This window comes from Mauremys reevesii, linkage group 4 (assembly GCF_016161935.1).
Source record: "Mauremys reevesii isolate NIE-2019 linkage group 4, ASM1616193v1, whole genome shotgun sequence".
NCBI classification, from domain to species: domain Eukaryota; kingdom Metazoa; phylum Chordata; order Testudines; family Geoemydidae; genus Mauremys; species Mauremys reevesii.
The window spans coordinates 87,523,601-87,540,214 of NC_052626.1; the positions used below are offsets into that span (position 1 = coordinate 87,523,601).

The 16,614-nt window shown below is 42.8% G+C and overlaps 1 protein-coding gene and 1 long non-coding RNA gene across 4 annotated transcripts in view; one reads left to right on the top strand and one right to left on the bottom strand.

Moving 5' to 3' along the window:
* Positions 1-2,658, bottom strand: part of LOC120402956 — a 106,188-nt gene extending 103,530 nt beyond the window's left edge. The window contains exon 1 of the long non-coding RNA XR_005597382.1: positions 2,582-2,658. This is a non-coding gene — a long non-coding RNA (uncharacterized LOC120402956). The remainder of the gene's footprint in view (positions 1-2,581) is intronic.
* Positions 1-16,614, top strand: part of LUZP2 (leucine zipper protein 2) — a 341,523-nt gene that overhangs the window by 289,043 nt on the left and 35,866 nt on the right. The gene's annotated exons all lie outside the window — the stretch shown is intronic.

Below are 16,614 nucleotides of genomic sequence, written 5' to 3' on the forward strand. Positions count from 1 at the left end.
GTTGTGTAGCCTCATTTAATTATATGCACCCTTCATTTGTCACCTGTTCTAGATTGCATCTACACTATTCAGAACAGTAGAGGGGAATTTATTATTTCCTTTTTCTTTTTGGTTAATATATAATTCTGTCCTTTGCTTTCAATCCTGAGAATACGTAAAAATCAGAGCTACTTCAAACCCATGTTTAACTGTAACAAAGACCTTTGTAATACTCTGTTTTCATAGAATCATAGGACTGGAAGAGGCCTCGAGAGGTCATCTAGTCCAGTCCCCTGCACTGCTGGCAGGACTAAATATTATCTAGACCATCCCTGACAGGTGTTTCTCTAACCTGCTCTTAAAATTCCTCAACCTCCCTAGGCAATTTATTCCAGTGCTTAACCACCCTGACAGCTAGGAAGTTTTTCCTAATGTCCAACCTAAACCTCCCTTGCTGCAATTTAAGCCCATTGCTTCTTGTACTATCCTCAGAATGTTAAAAATAACCTTTTTGTACTTGAAAACTGTTATCATGTCCCCTCTCAATCGTCTTTTTGAGACTAAACAAACCCAATTTTTTCAATCTTCTCTCATAGATCATGTTTTCTAGATCACTAATAATTTTTGTTGCTCTTTTCTGGACTTTCTCCAATTTGTCCACATCTTTCATGAAATATGGCACCCAGAACTAGACACAACTCCAGTTGAGGCCTAATCAGCACATAATAGAGTGGAAGAATTACTTCTCGTGTCTTGCTTACAACACAATTGCTAATACATTCCAGAATGTTTGCTTTTTTTTGCAACAGTGTTACACTGTTGACTCATATTTAGCTTGTGCTCCACTATGGCCCCCCAGATCCCTTTCCACAGTACCAGGGCCGGCTCTAGGTTTTTTGCCGCCCCAAGCAAAACATTTTTTGGCTGCCCCCGCCCCAGATATGAGTCCCCCGCCCACCAGTGCCCCCCACTCACACCCCCTGTTGCCCCAGCACTGGGCTCCCCCCCAAATGTGGGATCCGCTACCAGCACACTGCAGCCGAGCCCTGGCCCAGCTGCGACTCTGTCCCCATGTGGGTGGAGCTGCTCGGCAGCACGGAGCGGGAATACTTCCAGGTGGCGGCGCGGCTACGGGGTGGCGCAAAGAACACGGCCCCCTCCCTGGGCTTCGCAGCACTGCTGGTGGCCAAGGTGGATCAGTTCGTGCTCACCGCCCTCACCCCCGACATGCTGGCGGCCGAGGACCTGGAGAGCCCCCTGGACCTGCTGCTCTTCAGCCTCACGGTGCCCTGGCCCAGCCCCGGAAGGAGGGAAGGCAAGGATCTCCGGCTGTGGGGCTACCTGCTCAGCACCGACAAACCCAGCCGGCTGCTCACCTCCTCACACAGTCCAGGAGCCCCTCGCTGCCATCGCAGCCCGGGCTCGGCTCCAGGGGACCCCATTTCCCTCCCTCCCCGGCTCCTCACACACACTGGGTAGGGCCGCCCAGAGGATTCAGGGGGCCTGGGGCAAAGCAATTTTGGGGGCCCCTTCCATAAAAAAAAGTTGCAATACTATAGTAACATGTATTTGGAAATGTAAAAAATAACTAGTGAAAATTAATTTGTAATAATTTGAAAATACACCAAATACATTATTTTAAAACATTAAATGCTTTACTGGTCTGTATACATTTGCAATTACATAATGGGCTGTTGCTGGGTGATGGTGATTGTTGGTGCCAATGGGCTGTCACTGCCTGGAGGTGGTGCTGCTGATGTCCAGGGCTGGGTGGGGAGCTGGGCTCTGGGGGGTGCCCGGCTCACAGGGGCTGGGCTCAGGACTGTGGGGAGATGGGGTCGGAGGTTGTCTGGCTCAGAGGGGCTCGCCTCAGAGCTGGGGGTCTGGGGTGGGGGGGATGGGGTCAGAGGGTGCCCAGCTCAAAGGGGCTGGGCTTGGAGATGAGGGTCAGGGCTGTGGGGGATGGGGTTGGGGGTGCCCGGCTCAACGGGGGCTGGGCTCGGAGCTGGCAGTCTGGGGTGAGGGAGATGGTGTCGGGGGGTGCCCACTTCAGAGCAGCTGGGCTCAGAGCTGGGGGTCAGGGCTGTGGGGATGGGGTCAGGGGTGCCCAGCCCAGCGGGGCTGGGCTCAGCGCTGGCGGCCAGGGCTGTGGGGGGAAGGGGTCCAGGGGGGTGTCCGTATCAGAGGGCTGGGCTCAGAGCTGGGGGTCAGGGCTGTGGGAGGAATGGCTACAGGGGGGTATCCGGATCAGAGGGGCTGGGCTCGGAGCTGGGGGTCAGGGCTGTGGGGAATGGGGTCAGGAGGGTGTCCAGCTCAGAGGGGATGGGCTCGGAGCTGGGGGTCAGGTCTCTGAGGGGGCCGGGGCCGGGGGGGTGCCCAGGTCCGAGGGGCTGGGCTTGGAGCTGGGGGTCAGGGCTGGGCCTGGGGGGTAATGGGGTCGGGGGGTGCCTGACAACCACCTCCCTGAGACCCCCCCAATCCAACCCCCCTTCCCTGGCCCCTGACCGCCCCTCCCCCCACAGAACCTGTGCCCCCTCCCTGCCCCCTGAGTGTCCCCGGGACTCCCTGCCCCTTAGCCAACCCCCCGGCCCCGGCTGCTTACCCCCGGCTCACCGCGCGCCTCGAGGAGCGGCCCTGCCCAGCGAGGCAGCCGCATGGCTCCGGAGGGGGCTGAGCTCTTCCCCGCTCAGAGCCGCGTGGTGAGGGGGCGGGGCTGGGAGCTCCGGGCTGAGATCAGCTGCCTCCGATTGGCCCGGAGCTCGCAGCCCTGCCCCCTCACCACGCGTCTCTGAGCGGGGCGGAGCTCAGCCCCCCCCCCGCCCCCAGCCAAGCGGCTGCTGCAGCGCTGTTTAGGACCCGGGCGGAGGAGGAGCGGCCCGTCTTCTGCAGCCAGGCGGGGCCGCGCTACCGGTAAGGGGCCATCCCTCTCCCCCAAGCGGAGCCGGTAGCGCGGCCCTGCCCCGGCTGCAGGGGACGGGCCGCTCCTCGGCTCGCAGCGGCAGGATGAGCTGGGGCCCCAGCCTTTTGCCGCCCCCAATATTTTGCCGCCCTAGGCACCAGCTTGTTTTGCTGGTGCCTAGAGCCGCCCCTGCACAGTACTCCTTCCTAGGAAGTCATTTCCCATTTTGTATGTGTGCAACTGATTGTTCCTTCCTAAATGGCATACTTTGTATTTGTCCTTATTAAATTTCATCCCATTTACTTCAGACCATTTCTCCCGTTTGTCCAGATCATTTTGAATTATAATCCTATCCATCAGTTTGGTATCATCCACAAACATTATAAGTGTACTCTCTATGCCATTATCTAAATAATTATGAAGATATTAAACAGAATCAGACCCAGAACTGTTCCCTGCAGGACCCAACTTGTTATGCCCTTCTAGCATGACTGTGAAGCACTGATAACTACTCTCTGGGAATGGTTTTCCAAGCAGTTATGCACCCACCTTATAGTAGCTCCATCTGGGTTGCATTTCCCTAGTTTGTTTATGAGATGGTCATGCAAGACAGTATTAAAAGCTTTACTAATGTCAATATATACCACATCTACCACGTTCCCCCCATCCACAAGGCTTGTTACTCTGGCAAAGAAAGCTGTCAGGCTGGTTTCACACAATTTGTTCTTGACAAATCCATGTTGGCTGTAACTTTTCACCTTATTATATTCTAGATGTTTGCACATGTATTGCTTAATTATTTGCTCCATTATCTTTCCAGGTACAGAAGTTAAGCTGACTGGTCTGTAATTTCCTGGGTTGTCCTTATTTCCCTTTTTATAGATGGGCACTATATTTGCCCTTTTCCAGTCTTCTGGAATCTCTCACATCTTCCATGGCTTTTCAAAGATAATTGCTCAGATATCTCCTCAGTCAGCTCCTTGAGTATTCTAGGATGCATTTAATCAGGCCTGGGTTTAATTGTCCTGGGTTCATAAGCCAGTACATCTTTGAGCAGGATGCTCATTTGATCTAAAAAGATATATTTTTTCCCATTTCAAGATCCTACTTCCAGTGGTGGTAGCTGCTAATTAACAATGTTCAAATCGCTGTATTTCTAAATCCCATCACACGTAGACTCTGATTAGAGTCAAAATTCTGAATATTGGTAATTTCTGTATTTTACCCTCCTTCCCATTTGTCTTTCTAAAAAGGTGCAACAGCCTATTATTTCCCACCTCCATATTACATTGCATGTTGGGGTGTGCACACATAACAGAGGAGAGCCAAAAACAGAGGTTTTCACCTCACCATCTAGTTTCTGACAAACAAACATGTCACCATAGCTATCAGTCACCTTTACCTTGTTTATTGACCATATATTTTTCATTAGACATTAGAGAAGTATGAGGTGAAGCCTTTGGTCCACTATTATGATATCTCATTATTGTAAAACTCCTTTAGATTGGAGGATATTGGAGATAACTAATAGAATGCATAATGTATGGCTATGTAGTCATTGAGTGTAATACAGAGGAAGCAGAGAAAAAAACATATAGATTAATGGAACGGATTGTGATTATGTATATAAACTTGTTACTTAAGTTTACTGCGCAACCCGAAGAAAAACTACATTAATATTTAGTGCCTTGTTTTTCATGGTTAACAGCAGGGAATAGAGAGAGAGAGAAATACAAATAAACTAACAGAGATTTTGTTTCAAAGAACCCAACATCACTAAATTCAAACTTTGTTTTGCTGTTACCTTGGTTTTAATGTAATGAAAGCTGTGCTGAATGATGGATGGATGATTCAGGAAATAAGAAACCTCTCACATTTAGGAAGTATTGACTGAATTGAAACACTCTTCATAATTCAATATTTCTGTCCATCCCAATACATTAAAGGCATTAATGTAAATGGGAAACCTCTTTAGCTTTATGGATGACATTGAATTCAGATGGCTGAGAATTGTACATAATTCAGAAAAAAACGCTAATATGAGCACATGGGATTAATTAATGCTTGTAAAACATTTGGTAGGTGAAAAGTGCTCAAAGAGCATTGTTGTGGGGTACTTTGTCAGGAAAGAAATGCTAATAGGTATTATGAGCAGGATAAAGGGCCAGATCCTTAGTTGATAAAAGTCAGTGTAGTTCCATTGAGGTCAGTGGAGCTATGCCAATTTACACTAGCTGAGGTTTGGCCCAGAAGTTTTAGTCACTAATATAGGGTGGATATGTTGTCTGACAGAAGAGTGCTATTTTCTGAACTAAGAAGAAATTAAATATTGTCATTTCTATTCTTCTGTCATTCTATGCTTCTCAAGGGAGGGAGCCAAGTGAGGCGAAAATAAGTACAAGAGCCCCTAAACTCAGGAACAGCATCTGGGCGGGCTAGCACTTTCATCCCTGGAGCCCACAGAAGTTCCTGCACAGTTATGCCTAGGATGACCTGATGTCCCATTTTTGGGGACTTTTTCTTCTATAGGTGCCTATTACCCCCACCCGCTGTCCCATTTTTTCACAGTTGCTATCTGGTCACCCTAGTTATGTGATGATGTCAGGACTCCTTTGGTCTGGTGGGAGAATGCTGAGGTGAATAGTGGGAAGAGCAATTCTACATAGCATGCTCCCCTCATCCACGAGTGATGTAACCGGCATTAAATGCCTTCTGTACCTTTTGCTTTGATTGTGGCACAAACACTAGCAGCTCTGAAATCTGCATGGATGAGACCTTCTTTTACTACAGAGTTTTGGTGCTTAGCTTCCTATTCCTGTGTGAACCCCGGGTACTCTTCCCATTGATGGAAACATACTGAGTAAAATCCATTAGATTCATCCCTCAGTTTCCTGGATGTTTTTTCTCTATACATGCTTTTTTCCCCCATATAGCCGTGTATAAATATTAAATCCTTATACAGGACCAAATCCTAAAGTCCTTGCTGATTTTTACTCAGGCAAAGCTTCTAAGAATCGATTGAAAACTAAGTAAGGAATTCCCATAGAAAACAGAATTTGCTTTTATATGTTTCTTTTTACACTCAAAGTATCCCAAACACCTCTGAAGAGTAATGAATCCCTGTAGTGACTTATAGTGGTCAGTGTAGGCAAAAAGCACAGACCCTCTGCACTCATCAGTAGCATATATGCAGCCAAGACTATTAGAACCTGTTTTACTTAGGGGAAATGTTGACCAACACACCAGCATTATGCCCTACTTTTATAATAAGATGTGCAGAAGAATCTCTAATTTTGCCAGGACTGCCACAAGGGAGGACTAGAAGGGACTTTGATTATATGTTAAAAAAAAAAAAACAGGAGTACTTGTGGCACCTTAAAGACTAACAAATTTATTTTAGCATGAGCTTTCGTGAGCTGCAGCTCACTTCTTCGGATGCCTGATTATATGTTGTGCTTTAGGACCAAATTGTGCCATTTAGGCACCAGGTAGGGGGGCAGGGTGTCGTTTCATTGCCCCAGGAGGAATATTGAGTACAATCTCTTCAAAGAATCACCTGAAGGATTGTGCAATATGCTCCTCTAAAAGATGGCCCACTATGTGGCCCTTTGTGTATGCATGCAGGAAGGGAGGATTGTGGGTGGTGACATGGCACCTGACAGCATAATCACATCCTGGTCTAAACAAATACTTACAAAGACCTAGTCCAGTTCCTCAGATGGAGTAAATCAGTATTGTTCTGGTTAAGTCATTGGAGCTATGGGCTACTTTTCCCAAGCTGAGGAAATGTCCCAAAAACTTCTGATGCACATTCACATAGTACCAAATCATTGTTCAGGTTCAAGACTAGCAGAGAAATTATTTACTAAGCTTTTTGACAATGATCAGTCCTGATTGCCTTGATTTAATTGTTCTTATTTTTCAGTTTTGAACAGAGATACTTAATGAGTGTGGTAGCATCCTACAATGAGGAATGTTTATGAAGTTAAGCCAGGAATTATCAAACCTTATTTATTTGTCTTCATTTGCTGTACAACTGAGTGAATCCCAGAAAGGCTTAAACAGAGATAATGGTTATGGAATAACTTACAAGTTAATTTCTAGCATGCAGGCATTTTTCCAGCCAGCCAGAAGTGTGAAGATAAGCACAAAGTTATATTTAGATGTCATTTTCATGAGTGTGAATCCTAAGTAGTTCTGCAGAGTTGAGTGGAGTTGTGTGGAGCCACCATAGAGAAACTGAGGTCAGGATCTTGTCCATCATAAATATCTGTCCAACCCAATGTGTGAAACAATTGAAAATAAAATACACACTTGGGTAATTTTTTTCAGTTAGTTCACAGCGTTATTTCCTGTAATAACTGAAATAGTGGGATTTCTGAAGTAGCCTAGAGATTTTCAGAAGCACACAGGAAAGATAAATTCCCCACTCCCATTGAAGTCAAACTGAGGAAAAAATGTTAGGCTGTTTGTGAAAGTCAAACTGCATTATTTAAAATGTATCACTTCAAGTTTACCCTAGCTTTAATAGTGTCCAGTAAAATTGTCCCAGTGTGGCAGTATTAAAGCTTTTTTACTGCCTTATTTAATTATCTCCCTTTTGATGGAAAATGAGCAAATTAGTACAGTACATCAAAATAACTTCACTTTAACTAGAGAAAAAAAACAAAGTTACTAACTCCCATAGAAATGATGCTTAAAGGGTGGAAAAGTTGTTACACAATTGCCAAAAGTAATCAACCTTAAAGTCAAGGTGACCCTTCATTCTTAAATTGTCCTGTTGTGTCTAGGCAGTTGTCATGCATATGGTGTGGGATTACATAGACTCTGATCTGAGACCTCAAGGAACAGCAAGCAAACCTAAATCATTATTTTGCAGACATTTCAAGGTGCACCTTAACTATTTATCTATTTAGAGATTTAAATTAATATATTATATACTACAGAGATTGAATATCTTGGATACTTTGAAAAATGCATATTAATACATCATTGGGGCTTAATGAAATGTGGATTACTGACCTGTTGGAAATCTTGGCAGACAATATACATGGTATCAGAGGGGTAGGCATGTTGTAAAAGCTGTGATGTAAAAGCCCTGTTGATGTTGCTGTTATATATTAACCATATTTACTGGCACCATTATTGTGCAAAAAGTTTGTGTGATAGAATTTCTGTTCATATTTTAGGTCTGTTTACTTTTTCTTGCATAACAAATCTATAAAGTAGGTCTGTCAAGTGATTAAAAAAATTAATCGTGATTAATAGCACTGTTAAACAATAATAGAATACCATTTATTTAAATATTTTTGGATGTTTTCTACATTTTCAAATATATTGATTTAAATTACAACACAGATTACAAAGTGTACAGTACTCACTTTATAGTATTATTTTTATTACAAATATTTGCCCTGTAAAAAACAAAAGAAATAGTATTTTTCAGTTCACCTAATACAAGTACTGTAGTGCAATCTCCTTATCATGAAAGTTGAACTTACAAATGTAGAATTATATACCAAAAAAATGCATTAAAAATAAAACAATGTAAAACTTTAGAGCTTACAAGTCCAAACAGTCCTACTTCTTGTTCAGCCAATCGCTCAGACAAACAAGTTTGGTTACAATTTGCAGGAGATAATACTGCCTGCTTCTTGCTTACAATGTCACCTGAAAGTGAGAACAGGCATTCACATAGAACTGTTGTAGCTGGTGTCGCAAGATATTTACATGCCAGATGCGCTAAAGATTCATATGTCCTTTCTTTCTTCAGCCACCATTCCAAAGGACATGCACCCATGCTGATGATTGGTTCTTCTTGATAATGATCCAAAGCAGAGCGGACCGATGCATGTTCATTGTCATCATCTGAGTCAGATGCCACCAGCAGAAGGTTGATTTTCTTTTTTGGTGGTTCGGGTTCTGTGGTTTCCGCATCAGAGTGTTGCTCTTTTAAGACTTCTGAAAGCAAGCTCCATACCTCATCCCTCTCGGATTTTGGAAGACACTTCAGATCCTTAAATCTTGGGTCAAGTGCTGTAGCTATTTTTAGAGATCTCACATTAGTACCTTCTTTGTATTTTGTCAAATCCGCTGTGAAAGTGTTCTTAAAAAGAACATGTGCTGGGTTATCATCTGAGACTGCTATGATATGAAATATATGGCAGAATACGGGTAAAACAGAACAGGAGATATACTTCTCCAAGGAGTTCAGTCACAAATTTTATTAACATGTTATTTTTTTAATGAGCATCATCAGCATGAAAGCATGTCCTCTGGAATGGTGGCCAAAGCATGAAGGGACATACGAATGTTTAGCATATCTGATATGTAAATAACTTGCAACACTGGCTACAAAAGTGCCAAGCGAATGCCTGTTCTCGCTTTCAGGTGACATTGTAAATGAGAAGCAGGCATAAATGTAAAACTTGTTTGTCTGAGTGATTGGCTGAACAAGAAGTTGGACTGAGTGGACTTGTAGGCTCTTAAAGTTTTACATTGTTTTGTTTTTGAGTGCAGTTATGTAACCAAAAAACCCTACATTTGTAAGTTACAGTTTCAGGATAAAGAGATTGCACTACAGTACTTGTATGAGATGAATTGAAAAATACTATTTATTTTGTTTTATTTTTACACTGCAAATATTTGTAATAAAAATACTATAAAGTGAGCACTGTACACTTTGAATTCTGTGTTGTAATAGAAATCAATATATTTGAAAATGTAGAAAAACATCCAAAATATTTCATAAATTTCAATTGGTATTCTATAATTTAACAGCGCGATTAAAACTGCGATTAATTGCAATTAATTTTTTAATCACAATTAATTTTTTGAGTTAATCATGTGAGTTAATTGCTATTAATCCACAGCCCTATTATAAAGCTTTGCTACCTATACACAAAATGAAACCCTGCACACTATATAACTGGCCAGGGTCTCAGAGGTGACTGTTGGGTCTTCTCTAAGGTTCTGATCGTAAAAACTTACTCCTCTGATTAAATTTTAAGTAGATGAGTATTGCCACTGAAGATGAAGTGAAGTGTGAACGTGAGCATAAGTCTTTAAAGGATCACGGCCTAAAAGACTATTTTCTGGGCAAAGGGATAGCAATGATTTAAAGAAGAAACAACTTCAGTGTCTTACAAAAATATTAATAATGTTTTCCATTACTCTTGAGTGCCCAAAGGCCCTACTCAAGATAAGAGGTCCATGGGAGGACGTGAGTAGAGCACAATGTTCTATCCTTGGCTCTGCCACTGATCGGCTGAGTGACCTCAGTCCAGTCAATTTCCCTCTCCATACCATAGTTTCCTTATCTGTAAAATGTCAAGTACTCTGAGGCCTACTGTTGAAAAGTATTATATAAAAGATTGGTGGTATTAATAATAATAATAATAATAATTGTATTGTGCCAAGTATTATCAAACACATAGACTTATTCCTTGCCCCAAACAGTTTGCAACCTAAGATGTGAAAAATGAAAGTAAGAGATATGAGGGAAAAGGCTGAAAGGAGGATGGAGATAACAATATGAATTGGATGCAGAAACTAATGCTCCAAATCATTTAAATGTATTTTTAATTGTAATTTTAAATATTCCCTAGCAAACTATGATGCCTCATGTTCACTTATTATATTCCTCCACAAAAATTGACCCTGATATCAACACCAATCCTTTTATTTATTTGGCTAGTTGTTCCCTGCCCCCTTCTCTCTCCTCTCTTTCCCCCCCACCCTTCTGTGCAGACTATCCCCTACTTATCCTCTACTTAAAAACCTGCATCTGGCCTCAGGCTAAGGGGCTGTTTAACTGAGGTACAGATGTTGAAGCTGTGGTTGGAGCCTGGGCTCGAGGACCCTGTGAGGTGGGAGGGTCCCAGAGCTCGGGCGGCCTCCCAAGTCCAAGTGTTCACACCACAGTTACTCAGCCTTTTAGCTCAAGCCCTGCGAGCCACAGTCAGGCACAGGCCACTCGCGGGTATCTAATTGCAATATAGACATACCCTTTAAGGTCCCAACCTGCAACGCTTCCTCAGTCAGTGTCCCTTTTCCCCAGCCCTCCCCCCACTCTATAAGCCTCCCTAACCCCTCTTCACTGGGGTACCTGCTCCTTGAGAGCCCCCTAGGATTCTAAAGGTTCTTCCACTCTATCTGCTGCCATTATTCAGGAGCAAGGTGTTAGGTCCTTGCAGGTGATGCAAAAGGACAGAAAAGTCTATTGATACTGATCAGTTATGGTACATACGTTCTGCTTTTACTGTGGTCCAAGTCTGTGCAGATGCTGCTGAGATCCTGCCCATTACTTATCCTCTGGTCAGTTCCCACCCCCTTGCCCATACCTCCCACACCCAAAAGGCACAAGCCCACAGAACAGCTCACAGAACTTGGAACTGTTAACATTATCAGGCATCCTGAGACTTTTATAGCCTTGCCCCTTCGTGCTGCTAGGAGGTGGGGAGCTCAAGAGCTGAGTACCACCAAAGTACTTAATCCTCAAAGGCTAGCTGGAGTTCAGCTTATCCCCTCTGATTCAGGTTCCTAGTGCTTCTGGAAGACATTGCTGATGAGTCTCTCCTTCTTGGAGGATGTTGGAGTCTTCTTAAAGAGCCACTCCCTTGGGAAATTCTGTGGACAGCCCCATCCCACATGTCCTGGGAGTGAGAGGGACTGATGGGGCTATGATTCTTTAAATTCTGGATCTGGGAACAGCAAAGGGGGTGAAGCTGCCAGTGGCTGCTGTAATTCCAGAACATCTCCTGAAACCAAATAAGTGGGTATTTTTTCCTATGTAAAAGTAAAGCAACATTTAAGCTATTCTAGGCCAGTGAAAGTGTCTGCCTCTATGTGTTTGTTCAGAACCCAGTATAATTATTATTTATTAGCTTATTATTTGTATTACTGCAATGTGTAGAAGCCCTCGTCATGGACTTGGACCTCGCAGTGCTACGTGCTGCACAAACACAGAACAAAAAGATAATCCCTGCCCCAAAGAGCTTGCGGGGTCCCAATTCTAACTGGGGGGGGCCTTTGGAAACTGTTACAAAAAAATAAATAATTACTAGTGAAAAGATTTCCTCACAGATTAACAGCAACATTGAAAAAGGTTTAGGAATCCTTTGAGAAATCATTTTGAAAAACTTGCCCCAGAGAAAATATTTGTTTTCAAACCCATTCTGATGTAAAACTTTAAAAATGGAATCTGGAGGACATTTTTATCATAGACATCAGGACAGTGCCCAATCCTGCTCCCAATACAGTCATTACAAAAACATTGATGTCAATGGGAGTTGGATCAAGCACATTCTGAAAAAGTGGCCTGCAATACTTATTTTACAAATTAAATCCTTTTATTAATTATAGGGATATGAAAAGTATATGTAACCTCTTTGTACCCTATAACTTAAGAAGGCAGCCACACAAATTGCTTCTGAAGCAAGACCTTGGGTTTCAAGTTTAATCATACAGCAAATTTTTACAGCTGAATTATAAAACCTGAAAATAAGCATTTAAAATGAAAATACCAGCAGAACTTGAACTTTAATGACATGAATGTCACAAGTCTAATAATAAATCCCTTAACAATGTAATAAATCAACGGAAGAACTGAGAAGCTAGGTGATGAATCTAATCAGATTTATAGGCAAAATGAAATATTATGTAAAAAGCATTCTGATAATAAATATAATACCCTTCTTGGGACCCTCAGAGGTTATTTTACTTTACTTTTTTATCTCACTAATATTGGTTTGGGGAAATCAAGTGCATGGCAGAGAGGACGGCAAAAATATTTTTGAGCACTTAAATATTTCCTACAACATATTACCATCTTCATGTAGGAACAGAGTATTGAATGATCCATTTCTCATCTGAGAGGTATTCATTACTGCAAATCTTGTTAACCCAATAGGCCATACTTTTGAAAAGTGTCTACAATGCAATTTTAGAAACACCTTGGTGGCCTAGTTGTAATTCATTCTTACTCAAAAAGATCCAAGTTCAGGGACTGAGCAACCTACATATGCATGTCACTCAATCCTAGTTGGAGCACGAAGTGAAACCCAAAGGGGCTCTCAGCATTACGAAGGTTGTATTAACAGTGGGGATTTGAGGATTAGAAATTGACCCTGGTGGTATTAATAATAATAATAATAATAGGAGCAAAGGGCTCAATTATGCAAAGTACTGACCATTTCTGTAAGGTGCTGAGCATCCTTAACTCCAGTAAAATCAGTGGGAGTTTTGGTGTTTAGCACTTTTCAGAACCGAGTACAAAATGTGGTATCAACAGCTTTCCAAGAAGTATTTACAGAATCCCTTCCCATAGCAGTAAAGAGTCCTCAAAATCTTTAAAATCCATGCAGCTCACACTTCACTCTACATCTTATTATCACAGATGGTGCTGTCCTTAGGAAAGTGTTTGAATCATTAGCTAAATTGGCTGTAAAGAAACACAATTATATGACAGCAGAACATTTTCCTCCCCTTAAAAATTCAACAGAAACAAAAGCCAGATCCATCACTGAAGAGGAACAAGTTAATGGAACTTTTTTAACCTTCTGACTGGAATGTATGAAACCCTAATTTTGACATTGTTCTTTAGATACAAACTGTATGTACTAGTATACACATTAAAAAAATAAGATGGATTTTTTTTCAAAGTACATTACTCTTCACTCTGCATATCAGCTAAAACACCAGAAAGAGACAGAAGCTCTGGGCAGGGGTGGAAACACCTGCCCAGTTAGAGTCCAAATCCCCATGGATAACCATATAAAACAATTGCAGTGCCATTGTCACTGTCCTCTTATATGGAATACAGCTGTGGCACATCGACAGTGTCTATATTCAAAGCTTATATTGTGTATTAACAGATGGAATTTCCTCCCAGCCCATTTTTATCTTGTGTGCATTCTAACATTTATTTTAGTGTTATCCTTATGCTTATATCACAGTCATTTTCTTTTAAATATGCTATATGGATGCAAAAATGACAAGACTTGGTATTACTAAGTAAAGGAAGAATTGGTAGCTTTTGTAGACCTTGTGAGCAGCGTATAAACAGTCATTTACATTCACTTTGAATTATGTCTTCTTATTGCAGTAAAGCAGGAAACAATAGGCTACAGGTTATAAATGAGAAATTATGTAGACTCTTGATGTTCATTGTTGCATTTTGCAATGGATTAGCATAAAATTAATGAGCACAGGTGTTTCTGTAATTGGGAAGCATTTGGAAAATTCACAGTGTTGAATGACCTCAAATTTCACAGCCATTTGTTGTGGTGACATTGTGTTATTGCTCTGGACTGCTATGTCAAATAATGTTTTAATACAAGTTGGACTCAAACTCTAAGAATATTTTTCTTGTACTACATAGCTTCTTTCACTTAGTTAACTACATTCTCTGCTTTTTTCATATATAGCAAAACATATTCAGAAAACAGTTTTTACAAGCATACCTTTCAGTATAGGTATCTTTCCTATCACCACACAAGTCCTGCCTGTCAAAAGTGCACAGTTTATACCCAGCAGCAGAACTGTCAAGAATGGGTTCTTTATATGTGAATTTACAACATGCTTGGAAATCCTTCAGAATTAAAAACTTACATTTAAGAAATATTGGACCAGGTCTTCAACTCTTATAAAGTGAAGTCAGTGGAGCTATGCTGATCTATGCTGAGGGTCTGACCCAAATATGCACACGTACCGGTAAGTTCACTTATCACTGAAATGCAGCCACCTCTGGGCAGAAATAAGCAGATGTTTTGTTGATACACAGCAACACTGCACAAAACCTTGGGGAAAGAAATGGATAAGAATATTGTAGCTAAAATGAACCTACAGAGAGAATTTTAGCTAGAGTGTACCCAAACTAGAATGTTGCTAGGATATTTTTACTCTTTCTGTGTTCCTAGTTGGGGAGATTAAGGACTACCCTGACACAGTAAGAGCCCTAGAAATATTCTGCACTGTTAGAGCTGGACTTCATGCAATTCTGAAACCTGGTTTGACCCCATTGCCCCTGCTCTCATATCCACCAGAAAGAGAAATAAGTTCAGTCTGAGCCAGAATGGGCCTCTTAAGATGACTGAGTTATGGTAACACAGAGAGAATAACAGCAGAAATACTAAGACTATAAAATTGCTATGCTGAATTAGGGTATGTCTACACTGCGGGATTATTCCGATTTTACAGAAATTGATTTCTGGAAACATTGTAGAAAGTCGAGTGCACGCGGCCATTCTAAGCGCATTAATTCGGCAGTGTGCGTCCATGTACCGAGGCTAGAGTCAACTTCCAGAGCACTGCACTGTGGGTAGCTATCCCATAGTTCCCGCAGTCTCCCATGCCCATTGGAATTCTGTGTTGAGATCCCAATGCCTGATGGGGCCAAAAATTTGTTGTGGGTGGTTATGGTTAAATGTCGTCAGTCAATCCTCCCTCCGTGAAAACAACAGCAGACAATCATTTTGCACCCTTTTCCCTGGATTGCCCGGGCAGATGCCATAGCACAGCAACCATGGAGCCCGTTCAGCCTTTTTTCACTGTCACCATATGTCTACTGGATGCTGCTGACAGACACGATACTGCAGTGCTACACAGCAGCAACCCCTTGCCTTTGCAAGTTAGCAAAGACGGTTACCAGCCCTACTGTACCGTCTGCTGCTTTGCAAGTTGACAAAGATGGTTACCAGTCATACTGTACCATCTGCTGCTGTCATGGGTGCTCCTGGCCAGCCTCGGTGTGGTTGGTTGGAGGCGCCTGGACAAAAATGGGAATGACACCCCAGGTCATTCTCTTCTTTAAGTTTTGTCTAATGGAGAGTCAGTCCTGCCTAGAATATCAGGAAAGCCTACTAAAGAACCAGAGGCAAACAGCCGCTCCAGGTCAGAGCCCCAGACATCCTGCAGAAATGATGAGCTGCATGCCATTCTAGGGAGTGCCTCTGCAACAACCCCACTGTTGCTTCCTTCCTCCCCCACCCCTCCAGGACTACCGTGGCAGTTATCCCCCCATTTGTGTGATGAAGTAATAAATAATGCATGAATTTGAAACAACACTGATTTTATTGCCTCTGCAAGCAGAGATCAAAGGGTGGAGGGGAGGGCGGTTGGCTTACAGCGAAGTAGAGTGAACCACCATTCTGCACTTGCTCAGCCTATAGCTGAAAATGGGAATCTGTGATAAGCACTAGGATAGAAGCACAGGCAGGACTGAATCTCCATTTGTGTGTGGGCCTTTGGTTGACACTGGTAAAATATAAAATGTGCCAGGATATGTATGTTGAGGGACAGTTCTAAATGGCAGCTTAATTTTTTTATTTGCATCAAAATGTAGAGGTCTAAGTATCTGATTGTGAGCCCTGGTAGCAAGGGGTAGGCTGGGGTAGGCACGACTATGAGGTGCTGCTGACAGAGAGCAGCCTGAGGTAGAAGCATCCAGCTACCATGATATTCCCAGCAGGATGAAACCTCCATTAGACAAATCTTAAAGAAGAGAATGACCTGGAGTCATTCCCATTTTTGCCCAGGTGCCCCCGACCGACCTCACCAAGGCCAGCCAGGAGCACCCATGGGACGATGATGACAGATACCAGTCATACTGTACCATCTGTCATCCGTAAGGCAAGGGAAGGGGATACTGCTGTGTAGAGCTGCAGCACCGCGTCTGCCAGCAGCATCCAGTAGACATATGGTGACATTGAAAAAAGGCGAGAAAGGGGGAGGGGTTG